Source organism: Labeo rohita, chromosome 13, assembly GCF_022985175.1.
Source record: "Labeo rohita strain BAU-BD-2019 chromosome 13, IGBB_LRoh.1.0, whole genome shotgun sequence".
NCBI lineage: Eukaryota > Metazoa > Chordata > Actinopteri > Cypriniformes > Cyprinidae > Labeo > Labeo rohita.
The window spans coordinates 21,359,015-21,376,232 of record NC_066881.1 but is presented as its reverse complement, the minus strand read 5'-3'; the positions used below and the strand labels follow the sequence as shown (position 1 = coordinate 21,376,232).

General features: G+C 36.3%; 1 protein-coding gene across 5 annotated transcripts in view; it reads right to left on the bottom strand.

The window, feature by feature from the left end:
- zmiz1a (zinc finger, MIZ-type containing 1a) overlaps window positions 1–17,218 on the bottom strand; it is a 166,753-nt gene that overhangs the window by 83,370 nt on the left and 66,165 nt on the right. For all 5 annotated transcript variants that reach the window (XM_051125690.1, XM_051125688.1, XM_051125693.1 and 2 more), the window contains exon 3: window positions 12,973–13,047. The gene's annotated coding sequence lies outside the window, so the exon portion shown is untranslated. The remainder of the gene's footprint in view (window positions 1–12,972; window positions 13,048–17,218) is intronic.

Sequence of the window (17,218 nt, the reverse complement as noted above, 5' to 3'; positions counted from 1 at the left end):
CTACTTCTAGGTCACTAATTAAATAAGCAAATGCATGACATTAGCCAGATTCTGTCCAATTTGGATTATGCAAATTCTCTCATATCACCAAACAAAAGGAAACCACAAAAATGTTTTGCCCACAACAGAATAAAAAAATAAATAAAATAAATAACATAGTGTTGTGTGTGTGTGTGTGTGTGTGTATAAATATTTAAATGTACATAAGTGTATATAATTATAAATGTATTAAATATATATAATTAATACATTAAAAAAAATGTATATAAATATTTAAAACATTTTAAAAATAACTTTAAATATGTATATATTTATTTATAATAGATTTAAATGTGTGTGTATGTATTTAAATAAAAATAATAATTAAAAAATGATACACACACACACACATACATATATATACACATTATACACACACACATATATATATACATATACACACACACACATATACATACATATATACATACATACATACATACATACATACATACATACATACATACATACATACACACACATATACATACATATATATATATATATACATACATACATACATAAATACAAATTTATTTATATAAAATACATTTCCAAATTCCACAAAAAGTGTATGTATACATAAATACAAATTTATTTATATAAAATACATTTCCAAATTCCACAAAAAGTGTATATATATATATATATGTGTGTGTGTGTATGGATGTATGATTTGTAGACTTTTTATGACTATACATTTTGTATATATATATAAACTTTTACGACATAAATTTTCATATTTGTATAGAAAAAATATTAAGCAATGAAAGCTTCAGATCTGCAGTTCACTTTAAGCACAAGATGTTCTCTGGAACATCTCAAATCTTCCTGGACAACATGGATCATCAGGTTCTACACAAACTATTCTTTTAAACAGTGGGCTTCTCCAAGTGGTGACACTTTAAAGTCTTAAGCAAATATGAGCAGACAAATTGTAGCCTAATTCTCCTAAGCAGTGGTGGATGAAGTAAACTGAGTCTAAATAAGTTCATTAAAGCAGCAGGGATAGGCCCTAAAGACCAGAAGGACCTGACTGAATAGATGTTTAGTCCTTTTTGTCGAGTTAGTAATCCAAAGTCTGGTCTCTAAGCCCCCTCTCTGCTCCCTGAAGGCTAGCACCCTGACTTCGACCCCACACACACAACCAACCCAACCCCCTCACAACAGCAATCTCTTGCTTTCTGCTCCAGTTCTATTTCTCGCTTTGGCACGGGCATCTCCGGTGTGATATTTTTGCCTAAAAATGATTAAAAACAGCAGAGAATGAAGGCATTTGTAGTAATGAGAGCGCGTAAGCTGCGGTTTGTGGCCGCAGGAATAATTAAACTCCCACACGGCATCTTGAGGGGCTGAGGAGGTGCGCTCTCCTGAGGCTGCCGCCCATTTTCTGTGGGCTGCTGGGAGCCGCGCCGCACACTGCTGCGTGGGGCCTGAGGGACGCTAACAGATGAATCCCTGTCATTAAAAAGGATCACCCGCCTCACGGGAATCGGCTCTTTGCACTGAAAACATATCTCTTAAGGAGGAAAGGGCTATCGCAATCTCTAACCCAAACGCAAACATGCACACACAAATGCACCCGATTGCCCCTCGCCATATTTATGCGTTCTGGTTTGTCATCTATTTTCAGGCTTTTGTTTCTTGTCCTCAAATAAAAAGTAGGTTTACATTGGTTGAAACACAACTTCCTTAGTTCAGCAATACCCAACCATGGGTACGCATATCCCTGGGGGTCTACAAAAAAAATTGTTCACCCAAAACTGAAACTAGTGATCATTTACTTTGTTCTGAACCTGCATGCAATTTTTTTATTCTGTGCAATGCAATGAAATATTTTGGAGAAAAAAAAAAAAATTACCCATTCAATTAAAGTCAATGAATTTGCCAAACTGTTGGACAAATAAGTCAAAAGTAGGTCAGTTTACATAAATCAAAATGCGATATGGACTAGTGTCTGTGAGTATTAGGCTGCAAAAAGATTATTTAAATTTGAATCCTGCATGTTCTGCGTGTCTCTGTGTGAATGAATGGCGCAGATGTGCGTTTTCATTTTCTGCACATACTGAAGCCTCTGCTTATTTTTTTTTTTTTTTTTTTTTTGGATTTTCAGCCATTTTTAATATTATTTAATTTAATTTAATTTTAATTTATTATTACTATTATTTTCATTTGTTTTTTTTTTTGCATTTTCAGCTTTGGTATGATAGGACAGATCATGGCGTACAGGAAGTGAACTGGGATAAAGATCGGGAAAAGTCCTCGAGTCGGGATTCGAACCCAGGACGCCCGTAGTGCAACAGTGCAACAAAATGTAACAAAAAATCCAAACAATTAATGGAAAACAGACATTGGTAAAACTAAAACTGAATTTGAGAAAATAAATTTCATAGGGCCTCAAAACTTATTAAATTGCTGTTAAATTGCCTAAGTGTCATAATTTCAATTAATTAGATGTTTTGCTTTTTGCTTTTTGATTAATTAATGCTTTTTGATTAATATTTTTAAATGTAACCATTAAAATCGAGTGTAGGAAAAAAAATGGAATTCAAGAAAAATTAAAGTGGAAAAACTGAATGTGGAAAAAAAAAATAAAATGGAATTTGGGAGAAAATAAAACTGATTTCATTGGGCCCCTAAGCTTAGTATTAAATATAAATATTATATTATTAAAATAAATATAATACAAACATTTTAATTAAATTACCACACACTACTACTACTACTACTACTACTTCTTTATACTGTTAATATTAGTAAGGGATAATCAATGGTTTGCCATGAATAAAGAATTTTAAATGCATGACGCAAAGGCAAAGAACCACCCGACACAAAGCAAAGAGCACTGCTCTTTGCAGCGCAATATTTGACCGAATGGGTAAAAATTACAATTATTTCCATAGGTTACGGCACGTTAGCTCTAGCATTCTGCCCACTTTAAATCAGACACAGAGATGAAATAGTGTGGTAAGATCACATTTATTTAAATGAATTGTAGCATTTATTTAAATTAACTATCAGTCGAGAGACCGAGAGATTTTACCGCCTTGTTGCTGAGGAATATAATGTAACGATCTAGTATCTAGGCTGTTTTATTAATAAAAATCACAGGGAAGCGTTGACAAGAAGTTTGTGTGTGTGCACAGTGCAATCTGCGATCTCCGACCTCTCTCTCTCTCTTTGTGTGTGTGTGCATTAATTAAAGCAGTGCATCAACATAGAACACTGATTAAACTGTCTTAGAACTACCTGTGCATTAAATGATTTTACTGCATACCTGCCAGCCAATCAGAATCCAGTATTTGGAGGTACCATGGAATAAATATAAACAATACTAATAATATTGATAATAGTATGATTATTGATAACAAAAACAAAAACAATAATACCAAATGAAATGTAATTACAAAATAACATGCTCTAAAGAGGAGTGTTTCTCATATCAAAGTTATTGTACACTGCTGTCTTCTTTCTATACATGGAAATGAACATGTGGTAGGTCATATGCATCGTGCCCTTTCCAGCTGTCTATCTATACATAGATGAAACGTCCATCTGATTCGTATTCAGGCAGCAGCTGTGCGTCTAATAATTAAGAGCGATCAATGCGACGTAGATTGCGCTAACATTTAAACAATAACCTTTCCGGCTAAACGCCGCCACGTTAACCGAACACAAGCCGATCGGGACAGATTGGTGTCGCGGCGCGCATTTAGAGCACGCCGAGGTGCAGAGATAAAAGAATGTGCTGTTCTCCGTGGCTTTTCAGCGAGCGGGATAAAGCCCTCTTTAAAGGGGATTTGGCCTATCAGGAACGTCTATATCTGGAAGCTGATACAGCCACAGAGATTGTAGATCATTTTTCATGTACAAATCTGCTTTGGCTCAGACAAGCAGGCAGGCAGGCAGGAGAACAGCAGAGGGCAGGGCGATCGCGAAACGCTGCATCCAGGAGGAGGGGAGGGCGACGGGGGCACTGTCCACCACCATCACCCCTCCCCACATCCACGGCTCCGCCTTGGGCCTTCCTTCCCAGTTGCTCGGCCAGCTGAGCAATCAGGTCAGTCGGCTCTTCCTGCGTCCCCCCTGGTCAATTGTTCCCTCTCCACGCCTCGTGTGCGGCCCGCAGCTGTGGCGAAATGATGTCATATCTGATCCTAAGGCAGGCAGAGTGTCTCAGCGTAAACACGGAGCGGGGGTGGAGGGGCTCCGACCGGAGACAATGAGCCGGGTGAAGTTATGCCAATATTTCTGATGATCTCTGCACTTCTGACAGGAAACGAAAAAAAAGGGTTTCCAAAGCCACGTTTGCCATTCGTTTCCGGATTCAGCATCAGGTGGGCTCAGCACTTTGGGACAAATATTAAAAAAAGCAGCTTTTTATTCTTGTATTTATATCTTGTTGTTCTTTTCTAAGGGAATAGGGCAATATTATTGCCACAATCAATACGCTCTCTCAGAGGACTGGTTATTGGGTTGGTGCGCATATCTGCTGCAGTGGGGCCATTGTGAAGCCATTATTTTCACTAAATCATTTCTCTAGGAGATAATCCAGGCATTAGCAATGCTTGGGAGCATTTAAACAAGCAGCAACCCGGCCATTTGTAGTCTGTCTCTCGGCGAACAACTAAGCGCATACAGAGACAATATTGTTGTAATGCAATATCCACAAACTCTCAGCCAGCGCATTCAGGAAAGCCACACTCCAATAACGCAAGTATAACAGAGCGGAAAATGTAAGTCAGCTCCCTCCACTTGCGGGGTGATTATGATGCCACCGGCTCTAAACAAATCAATCGCTGCTTCAGAACATGAGAGGATTCCTAAAGCACGCGGAAAACAGTTTGAACATGTTACAGTGCGTGTGGATTGAGAGGCCGACAAGAAAGAGAAATTTAAATCCAGCAGCCTGCCTTTGGGAGGAAAGGCACAGACCGCTGGGCTTGTTATGGATATTGTTTGGAGGTACTCAAAGGAAAACGGGCGGTATGAATGAAGCCGGGCTGCTTTTCTGACGCAGGAGTAGCGAGCGTATAAACAAGCAGGTGATTTGATTAGGTGCGTAATCGAGTGAGTACAAGAGGCCACGCTGGTCCTACTCACACCAACACTTAACTGGCATGCTGACAAGCTTCCTGTGCTCCTAATGAGAGGCTTTTGAACGGAGCGTGTACTTCAAATACACGTGTGTACGCACCGTTGGGAGACTGAGAGTCTTTCTTTTGTCAGATTCTTGCACTCAGGTTTTCAGGTGCACAATCTGGAAAATACATATAATGGAATTATTACTGATACCAGTAATTTCAACTAATAATGTGCAACAGAATATTCGCTTTCAACATTTTCAAAATTGTGCCAAGACCACTGATATTACTCAGCTGAGAAATTTATAATGTTTGACATGTTTTTACTGATTCCAATAATTATCTAATCAAATTAATAACTCATTTTATAAATTGTACTATGAAATGCTTCTAATTAGTCACCAAAATGGAAGCAGAAGTTGCCTTAAACTGTCTATAGGCATCATAAAATCTTTCATTGATTGTAAGCCTTTACATAATATCTATTTGGAAAGAAATTTATAACTAATAATAAAAAAATAATATAAATAAATTATAAAGAGCTAAATAAAATAAAATAAAATAAAATAAAATAAATAAACTGGCCACAACATGTTGTTGATTATTTAAATAAAATATAAAAAATAAAATACAATAAAAGCTGGCCACAACAAGCTGTTTATTATTAAAATAAAATAAAATAAAATAAAATAAAATAATTGATTGATAAATAAATAAATAAACTGGCCACAACAGGTTGTTGATTATTTCAAATAAAATAAAAAAATAAATGAAATTAAAGTAAAATAAATACAATACAATAAAATAATAAAATAAAATAAAAACTGGCCACAAGCTGATGATTATTAAAATAAAATATAAAATAAAATAAAATAAAAAAAATACAAAAATAAAATAAAATAAAATAAAACTGGTCACAAGTTGTTGATTATTTTAATAAAATAAAAAAATAAAATGAAATTAAAGTAAAGTAAAGTAAAGAAAAGTAAAATAAAATATAAATAAAAAAATAAAATAAAATAAAATAAAATAAAATAAAAGCATCATTAATGGCAGCAGCAGAGCAACAAATTCCAGTACCATCTCAACCCAAGAAGCCTTCTTATTTTTCTATAAAATGCCAGGATTACCATACCAGATTCCATGGTGCGTGAAAGCCTTCTTTGTGATGTTAAATGACTCACAGAATGCTGTTAAATTAATCATGTCTTGGTTCCTCAAATTAATTGAAAGTTGTTTTAGAGAAAAGCACGTTAATCATTGAACTCCATTCCTTTTACAGCAGACTATTCGATATTTATCTGATTCCTAAAACAAACAAAGAAAAGCATCAAATGTAACACACCTTGTCAGAGCAAACACGTTAGTAGGAAGGAGTCCACAATAAAGACATTATACTGTAAGTATGATCTACTTCTGCACCTGCTCTAAGCCCTACACACCCCTTTCATAAACAAGAGCCTCTCTTTTAGCACTTTACCTTGGAGCGCTATTGTGCGGAGCGGTTTTGAACAAACCTTTCAATGATATCTGCCATCTTTCCATCCGTGTTGAAATCCAATCACCCGGAAATCACTGAAGAGGCAAATAAAGGTGCAATGATATGATAAACGCAAGAAAGGGCTTTCTAAATTGGCAAATGTTCCATAATTTAGATGTGCACACACGTTCAATTTGTCCAAGAAATTCAACAGGATCTCCAAACAATCTCCTCTGCAAATAGATGGAGGAAATAAGCTTCACTTGCAGGGTTTCTCCAGCTCGATACAGGGCACAGAGGGCACACAGTAACCAGCGTGTTTCACCTCATTTCTCCAGGGCCCAAGGAAACACAGCTAATGATGTAATGAAGTAAACAGCGATTTACATCTGCAGAGCCTGTGCCTACACGAGATGCCCTGGCTGAAGCGAATGAGATCATGTCTCGGCCTGCTCCAAGGACATGAATATTTACAGTTCAGACAGGAACAGGGCTGTAAATCACATAAAGAGCCCGCGGTAAACTACAGACCCATTACATGTCTTAACGTCCAAGGGTCAGTTAACAAAGTCCTTAGTCGTGACATTTATAGGTCACCGTGTTGGGACGGAACTAACTAAAGGTAGCAACACTAACAAACACTATCTACATTTTTCAGCAGCTTATCTATGTTCAAAACAGTAGCGGTGCCCAACAACTAACGGTGTAGCATGACAAAACAAGCAAGTGAATCATTCATTTGTCATTTTCATCATTCATTTTCTAGTTTTATTTGGTTAAGTGTAAATTTAAGCTACCAGTCAAAAGTTTTTGAACAGTAACATCTCTAATGTTTTTTAAAGAAGTCTCACCAAGCCTGTATTTATTTCATCCAAAGTACAGCAAAAACAGTAAAATTTTGAAATATTTTTACTATTTAAAATAACTGTTTTCTACTTGAATATATTTTAAAATGTAATTTTGTCCTGTGGTTTCAATGCTGAATTGTTAGCATCATTACTCCAGTCACATGATCCTTCAGAAATCATTCTAACATTCTGATTTTCTGCTTAATTTATTAGTATTATTATTATTATTATTATCATTATTATTATTATTATTATTATTAACAGCCAAGTAGAATTTTTTTTCAGGTTTCTTTGATGAATAGAAAGTTCAGAAGAATAAAAATCTTTTGTAACATTATAAATGTTTTTATCATCACTTATCACATCACTTAATTTAAAGCATCCTTGCTAAATAAACACATTTCAAATAATTTTAATAAATAATTTAATGTAATTAATTTCTATCATAATTCTACAAAAGCTAAATATCAGATAAATGCTGATCTTTGGATCTTTCTATTCATCAAAGAATCCTGAAAAAAAATTTAAATATTGACAATAATAATAATAAAAAATGTGTCTTGAACAGCAAACAGCATATTAGAATGATTTCTGAAGGACCATGTGACACTGAAGACTGGAGTAATGATGCTAAAATTCAGCTTTAAAATCACAGGAATAAAATACATTTTAAAATATATTTAAATAGAAAGCAGTTATTTTAAAAGGTAAAAAATATTTCACAATTTCACTTTGGATGAAATAAATGCGGGCTTGGTGAGCAGAAGACACGTCTTTAAAAAAACATTAAAATCTTGCTGTTCAAAAACCTTTGACTGGTAGTGTATTTAAGTTGTCAAATTCAGACCTCATACTATTTGACATTAAACTACTCCCTTAAATAGCTTCAAACGTAGCTTTAACACTTCAAAAAGTGCGACTTAGATGTAGTTATGAAACTAAGCAACAGTTTCAAAGCAGCTCAACACAGGTTTTCTACATATGATACATCTCAAATCATGATTTATATCGAATGAGATCAGTCGGCTGTGTCTGTATCCAGAAAACTCAACCTCCCCTGATCTGCTTTTGCCCTCTAATGTTATTTGTCTCAGCTCTCTTCAATCCCCTTTGGAGGGTCGATTCCAGTGCTCATCTGTCTGCACAAGCAAGGTTAAAAGTACACATGAGGTGTCGTGGCGGGAGTTCGCTACGGCCAAGCATTGAGCCTGAGAAATCAAGTATGTTATTTATGAACCATTCGGCCATTGATTACACTCATCTAGGCACAGGGTGAAACACGCAAGGTGCCCGTAACACCAGTGGCCCTACCGGGAATTCATTTGTTGCTCAAACTGCTACAGTACACTTTATTATACCATTAACACAGCCATGCCACAGTCACATCATCAACTTTGGCAGAAGGTTAAGGACAAAACAAAGGCTGCACACACTAATAGCACCATTTGTTTACGTTATACTACTTGTGCAATGCAGGTAATGGTACAAGCACACAAACAAAAAAAAAAAAAAATCTACTAAACAATATGCACGCCAGGATTTTCCCATCTTGTAGAAATTCTAAGTGACACGACAGACTACCACAATCTGACATACTTTACAGGGACTAGCGATCGAAATCAGTTCTTTAAAATAACAAATACAAGTTTGTCTATACATATGGATACACCAACAGTTCCAACGCTCTTCTCCATAACATAATGAAGAATTAATACTGTCACAAACAATAGAAAATGTAAACAAAATTGAGCTTACACCTGCTTTCTGAGTAGTAATGGCGCAACCGTGCAACGTTAACTAGCTTAAGTGAACAATGCACAATCCAAATCCTATTCTTATTGAGTATTTGTCTAATTTTACAATTATAATGTCATGCAATACTGATTATAAAGTAAATTCATCTTATTTTAAATCATTGACCCTCATGTTATTCCAAATTAGTATGACGTTAGTTCTTCTGCATAACATAAAACAAGGTCTTGAAGAATGTTTGGGGTTCAAACAAAATTGCACCCAAATGAATTCATTCATTCAATGACTGGACAAAAATAAAGACTGGACAAAAATAAAGTCTGGTAAAACCAGATTGTGAGTGGTTATTGAATAAGACAGAGGTGAAACACTACACACTGGCTAAACGAATTTAACAAAACGAGAAGCACATTGGTTCACCACTAATATAATATCTCAGAAAAACAGCATAGACTTTTCTGATTGTTTTGTTTTTTTTTAGAGACGTGTGGTTTCTAAAAGAATGAAAAAAAATAATCAGATTTATTTAGAAGTTAGTTTTGTTTACTTATGCCACTCATGGGCAGACTGAATTAAGTTTAAAGCCCTGCTTCTGTTCTCTCTGAGCTTTCAGCTACTGTATGTAGTGCAAGCAGCAGTCAAATTAATCAGTGAAATCATGAATCCATGTCAAGCATGTGACTTAGTATGAAATCATTCTGATTATATCAAAATAGCACAACATAATCCTAACCACAGTCCAACTAAATGACCTTTTGAATCATTACTAAACAAACATCCTGATGGGCAGCCTGCTAGCTCTCTGGATCTGGCTGTCTTGCATTCACAGAGATTTGTGGGTTTGTGGTATGATACGGAAATTTACTCCTGCACAAATGTCAAAAGACTGCCACGTTTCAATATTAGATCAAAATCAAAACATGATTAACTTATTACGACTGGATGTTTTCCTGACTGCAGCAAAAATTCTCAAGGACTTCATAAAGATTTCTTTGATGCTCTCGGTCAAATGGCCAGTGTTCGGTGCGCAGTCTCAGCTTTGCTTCTGACATTCGAGGGTTGGAGCTATTTTAAGGAGACCCCAGTGCCTTTGGCATGTCCACCACACGCCACTGTACAGCAGCTTCCATAGAGCTGAAGAATGGCTCCATTATTCCCCCACAAACACATATACTTTCACAGAGATCCACCCACTTCTGACCTGATCTCACTGAAACCTACCGCTATCGGAAATTCCCCCGTTTTGTGAAGGTGGGAACAAAACAGAACAGAATGAATCACTGAATAACTAAAGTGAAGGTTGAAAATAGACCTTTTTAAGAAGACTTTAATGAGTTTAATCATTTATCTTAAAGATTTTACCTTGTGAAAGGTTTTTATAATGCATACAGCAATTAATTAGCCTTGGAATTATTCAATTATTTTATATAGACTGATTTTTTTTCCCTTTGGTGAAGATTGTGTCCAATTACAAAGCTAAATGATTCATAATCTTTCAGTTCAACAAAATAATTGCCTGTCACGTGCCAGAGCAGATGGTAAGTTTTCATACAATCTTTTTGTAAATAAGACATATAGTGTGTCTTTATAAGCGAGGATGGTAATTATCTATATGAGGGATCATACAAACTACGTTTTTTTTTTATTACAGAAGTTTCAAATGCTCACTGATGCTCCAGAAGGAAAAACGATGCATTAAGAGCCGGGGGTGTAAACTTTTGAATAGAATGACGTGCAATTTTTCTTATTTTGCCCAAATATCATATTTTATTTTATTACGTACTGACTTTCAGAAGCTACAGAAGATACTTATATGTTTCCCAGAAGACAAAATAAGTTAAATTTACCCAAGTTTTCACCCCCCAGCTCTTAATACATTGTGTTTCCTTCTGAAGAATAAGTGAGAGTTTGAACCTTCTGTAATAGCTGAATATGAGTTCCTCAGTTGTCCTCGGTGTGAAAAAAATGGATCTCAAAATCATACAGACATTGTCGGAAAGGGTTCAAATACACAAAAATGCTAAAAAAAACAGAATCTGTGGGAACTGAAGAACTTTTCTGAAGAACAGCAGGCAGTTTCAGAAAAAAAACAAACAAAAAAAAAAAAACAACAGCTGTGGATCATTCAGTTAACAACAGTGTTAAGAATCAGGTGTATGTAAACTTTTGAAAAGGGTTATTATTATAAAATCAGCTATGATTTTCTCTTATGGACTATATGTAAATGTCTTTTATGTGAAATATCTTATTTAGGACTAGTACTAAATAAAAAAAAAATAACATGCATTTTGTATGATCCCTCTTATTTTGGTAAAATAATTAACATTTTGCACCTACTCCAAGGTGCATGTAAACTTCTGGTTTCAACTGCATACACATAGACAGTGCCATTTAATTTTCTTTTCTTTTGAAAGAACTCAGCAAGGTAACATTATATTGATCAAAAGTGAGAGTAAACAAGAAGAAATAATAAGAATTGTTTTATAAGATAATGATTTTATAAAGATCATGGGACACTGACGACTAAAGTAAAAGCTGTTAAAAGTGATTGCAAAGCTGAACAGGATTAAATTACACTTCACAACTGATAAAAATAGAAATTGTGTTATTTTAAATTGTAATATTTCACAATAATACAGTTTTTACTGTGATTTTTGATTTGTACTGATCCAAAACTTTTGAACAGCAATACATTTTGTCTGCAATATATAATATAATAAATAAAAAGAAATCTCTAAAATCAACTGATAACCATATGGTGGCTTTGTAAAATCCTCTTTCATCATTCTGCCACTCTGCCACCAAGTCAAACATGAACCCGTCCACAAATATATAGCCTGCCCTGTGTGTTTACGCGAGTGTGTGTTTGTGTACATGTGTGTGCGAGCATCAGGAAATACCAGGCCAAGCATTCCAGCTCGTCAGCACCTCTGGCCCTCATGTGACTGGAGATACACAGCCCAGATTGTGTGTGCAAGTTTGCTCAAGAAGCATGATAAGAAAATTTAGTAAAAGTGAGGGAGCGGGAGGGGTAAAGGAAGGATAATCTGATATGCATGACTTGTGGTTTCTCCTAGCGCCTCTCTTTTCTTTGCCCTGGCAGAAATGGCAGTTTGCATCCATAATTTACAGGCTTCTCCTCTCCCTCTTCTCCTGGCAATCTGGCCTTTATGGCTCCGCCCCCATCGCAAACTCATTAGCATAATGTAGATGCTACTAAAAAAACACACATTTTCACCTTCGAGCTGTTCTGTGTCTCATCAGTACACAAGACCAGGCAGAAAGCATATTACAGGCTCGGGATGAAACGCTTTACACCGCATGTGCTGTTTAGACGAATGTCTCCGACTGCCTGCTAAGACTGATTTTTTATTTTTCGTTCAAAGAATCTCACATCTCAGTAATTGTGCCTGCCTTTAATAATCACATTAAAAAAAACTGACACTGACGTTGTAAGGGGGAACAACAAAGCAGCGAGTGATTTGAGAGGCCCCGCTGCTAATTATGACTCATGTTATACAGAGTGTTCTGTTGCTGCTCAAAAACACTAAATAAATTCGTCGTTTGACTGCGCTCAAGAAATATGAGCGTCTGACACGATAGTGTGCGTGCTTTCCCGTTTTTAGCACCAATTACGCCATTCGAGTTAATTCGGGAAAGTTGTTTTGAAGATAACACCATGCGAGCGGCACATGTGTGCAAATCTGCGATTAGGTGAACAATCATTAGGAGAAATGAGCAGTGAAGGATCATCAGTCAAAGCGCTTACCAGAGGATGCAGTAGATTTCTTTGTTCAGTGTTTGGCAAATTCACTCACATATCCTCATCAATCATAGAAGTGATCTGGAATTTAAAAAAAGAACACATTATATTAATCCTTTGCCAAAGTAAATGATGTGCATGGTTACATATGTTCTTCTCAGTATTCATAATCCCCCCGTTCTGTACCTTCCCAGCTTGATAATGTCACACTGCTAAATAAAGGAAGCACACGCTTAGACTTACTCTGCACATGGGATCATGTACCATCACGATCTGTGGCATTTTGCAGCTAGTATAAGAGACAATCAAGCAGTACAGCAAAAATACAGAACAGCAACTGTAATAGGTTTCATAAACAACAACCAAATTTAACTACAAGAAAAAGCTGTCTTTAATAACTGATCCACTGATTCATACTGACCATCCCAAAGTATTGAATGCTAAATGCAGTTTTGTAATGCGAGCCATCTGTGTTTTTTTTAACATTCTTGGTCTATTTAATGCTGATTTTTTTGTTGTAACAGCAAAATAATTCACTGATTTTTATGACCATTGTGACAGTAACCTGTAATAGTGCTGAAAAGTCAATAAAACCTAGCACTGACAGTATAAGATGTAAAAACATTCATTTCAAGCAGGTAACACACTAAAACAATAAAAGATCATGTTAAACTATCTGTTCATAACTTAATATTCATGAGGAATATTTGCCGTTCCATGACGTCACAACCAGCACACCAAATAAAAAGTAACTCTAAAATAAAAACACATTTATTGTAGTACCTGGGTGATATATCATTTCAAACGGACGAATTAAAAAAAAAAAAAAAAAAAAAAAAAAAATGTACACAGCGTCATTAACTGAGAGGAGATCCCTGTTAACTGCATACACTTCTGACTGAAAACTTTTGGAACTATTAATAACACACAACTAATTCTTTAACTGGGCAAATAAACCAACTGTAAACAGCCGTTAACAGACACCAGAGATGCTGAAGATGAACGCAAAGAGAAAATACTGTAGCAGGCACTGTTCCCAATGCATGAAATATATTCTAATTCTAATTCTAATACTCATCTCAGTCTGAGGGGTTTATATGAATGTACCTCTGAGAAAAAACTTTAAGATTGTATGTTCCTTTAATCTTACCTTCATATAATGTATATTATGTAGTATTTAAAAGTGCTGCGTTGTTTTTTTCACAGCATTAGTCAAAGAAACGCTGTATCGCTGCTGTTCCATAAGCGCCACCTGCTGTCAGAGTGTGAAACTGCACTCTCTCATTCAGTCTGTCTGCTGATTTGTTTCATTCAGATATGTTTTATGTAACATAATCAACCTGATCTCATGATGAAAAAGTACCTGAACAGTTCACAACTCACTCAGCCCACTCAGGGCAGGTCTATGGTAAAACAGCCATGTCAGTCAACTATCGGGGAGCGGCCTTGGCCTGTGATGTAAAAACGCAATCGCAAGCATGCATCTCATCTTTCAGCTCTTTCATCATAAGTCATGTTTTTCAGGATTTGCACCCAAGGACTCCACATCCTAAGTCCAATTCCGTATCAGCTGAGCTACCGAGCAAGCTTGTAAAGGAAAGCAAAACATATGAGCTGTAGTCATAACTGTATATGAAAATGATTACAAGTCCACGCTGTTTTACCGCCTCTAGTGTTCATCTTTGTTAGAAACTGCTGTGATATGTACTTATTGGTATGTATTTCGCATCTTGTGAAAAGGTTCCCACGTTTTCATCATGAGATCAGGTAACGCCTAATATCACAAAGCTAAGGTCAGACCATTCTGTTTTTGTTTTCAATTTTGAAATTATACAAAAAAAACTTTGACTTAACAACATATACCATCTTGCGAATTTCAAAGTCTTTTATGTACACCATTAAATACTTAGGAAAAAAACAGACATGTAATTTACAGACAAACACTGGAAGCCTTTTTAGCACTAATGTAGCAAGAAACGCAAAAACTAAATTGTACAGTCAACATTCTTAACTCCAGCTCAATTATAGCCAATAAGCAAAATCCCCCACTGTGATTATTTAACAGACACATCCTTGACTCAAATAGTCAGGGTTCAAAGAAAATCCAGGATTTCCCACTGGCACTTACGACACGTGTGCGCTCTTCTCGTAAATACGATAATTCTGACATGACTTGAAGGCAGCAATAATCTGTTCGTTCAAAACTTTCTGTCTGTGTCTTTATCTTTCTCATCAGCTTCCACAGCTCCGCCATCCGTATCCTGTCATGCAACTGTCATTGAGCCTGAATAAATGGGCTTATAATCCAAAGGGGAAAAGTGACAATCTGTCTGATTCTCGGCCCTCCGCATGCGACTGGAGCGCAGGGTCTATTAGGTGTGTTTATTGCTTGAATTCCTGCTATCAACCCCTACGGACCTCATAGCTGTAATTTCATATGAATATTTCAAGTCAGCTTTTGCAAAAGCAAAACTACTGATATCCTAATGGGATCATGCTTTGACTATTAATGGTCTGGTTTATTCCTGACTGTATTTCTAATAGCCACATACCACTTTTGATATTCGACCAGAATATTGTGTCAGGTCACAGTGACTACGGATAGCAGAATGATGATGGTAATAAAAATAATAACAACTTCCACACGGTATGCTATTAAATTACACTCAAATCTGGTTGGCCGCTGTGACCCCCTCATTTATTTTCTTGTTTTCGAGTCAAATGAAATTGGACATATCCTTTTAATTAACAAAATGCTCTACAGTACTTGCATTTGAGAACAGACAAAATGTGAAGTGCACATTAACATCCTACTCAGAGAACATCCACCAGTGTTATTCCGGACACGATGCCCAAGGACTTACTGAAATAAGGTTTAGACACGAGGATGTTATAGGTTATTCCTTAAGGACTGCCACTGCTCCAGATTTCAATGGGCTACTACCGTTTTAATTGGTACAATTAGGTTATCGAAACCCACATCTGATGAAACATCCAGCATTATAATAAAACTCATAGAAATGTATAATTCATACAAAATGTATAATAATAATTCAATTGTTTTTATAAAATATAAATGCATGTCTTTCTAAAACATTTAAAAAAAAAATAATACAAAAACCCCTTGCATGAACTTGAAACCTTCCTATCATTTACTTATGAAGAAAATATGACCTTCAGGTTGGATGAGTGATCTGGAGTCACTCAGCGTGAGAGAAACCCATGAGATGGACTGATACTAACAATAAAGGAAAGACACAGTCGGGATACAGGAGGCCGAGACAGCAAAGGCTTGATTATCCACACTTTCACGGTCACGGAGCACAAACTGAGAGCCGTCTATAGCCGACCTCCTCCGGTTCTTGGACTGCAGTGGCGCTCAGATGGGCTGTTGGATTGGGGTGTATTGTCTGTGCTCCACACTCATTAGCTGAGTCAAGGAGGGACTTACTGGGGTGTTTAGCTCGCCGGGTTTGTGTGGCAGCTCAACAAGCTCTCCCAGCTGGAGTACGGCTCTCACATCACAGCTGCACACTTACAATTAGTGCAGGTGCAGCTGAGGAAAGACCAGGCACAACATAGACAAACACACAAAGATAGAAAACACGCACTACCAGAGGTGTTGCACACCGTTACATGTAAAACAAAGCGCTGATGACTTGAAAATCCGTCAATGCGGGAAAACCCGATTTTGACATTGAAGTGTCAAGTTTGTGCTTAAACGGTTATGACCTTTACGTGATAAAAGCTTAGCTTTAGGCATTTGCATTAACTTACACATCATTAAGAATAATCAGTGTATGATCAAGCATGTAAACAGAATTATAATAGATTTTAATATTAATCTTCTTTCATTTGCATGCACAAATACACTTCTGCTGTCCTATCTGAAGCAAAACTACCATTCCATTATGAAGCTAAATTGTTCTGGATGAGATAATGCACCAACTGCATCATTTCCCAAAAATCTGAAGAGAAAAATAGAAGCCAGGCTTGTGTTTTTCCCCTCAATCTCATATTGATCCAAAGAGCCTTGCTTGCAAAACATTATCACAAAACTGAGCACGGAAACAAATTACATGACAAAAGCGGCCATTGATTTGCGAATCGTTTATTAAGGGGACACTAAAAGTGAAATGAATTCCAGCATTTTAAGCTTTGTTTCTCAGGCACGCAGTGAGGCAATGCACGAAGCTGGAATGCCGAGGCTGTCTTGCATCTGGAGTCGTCTCTGATGCGTGCCATAAAAGAT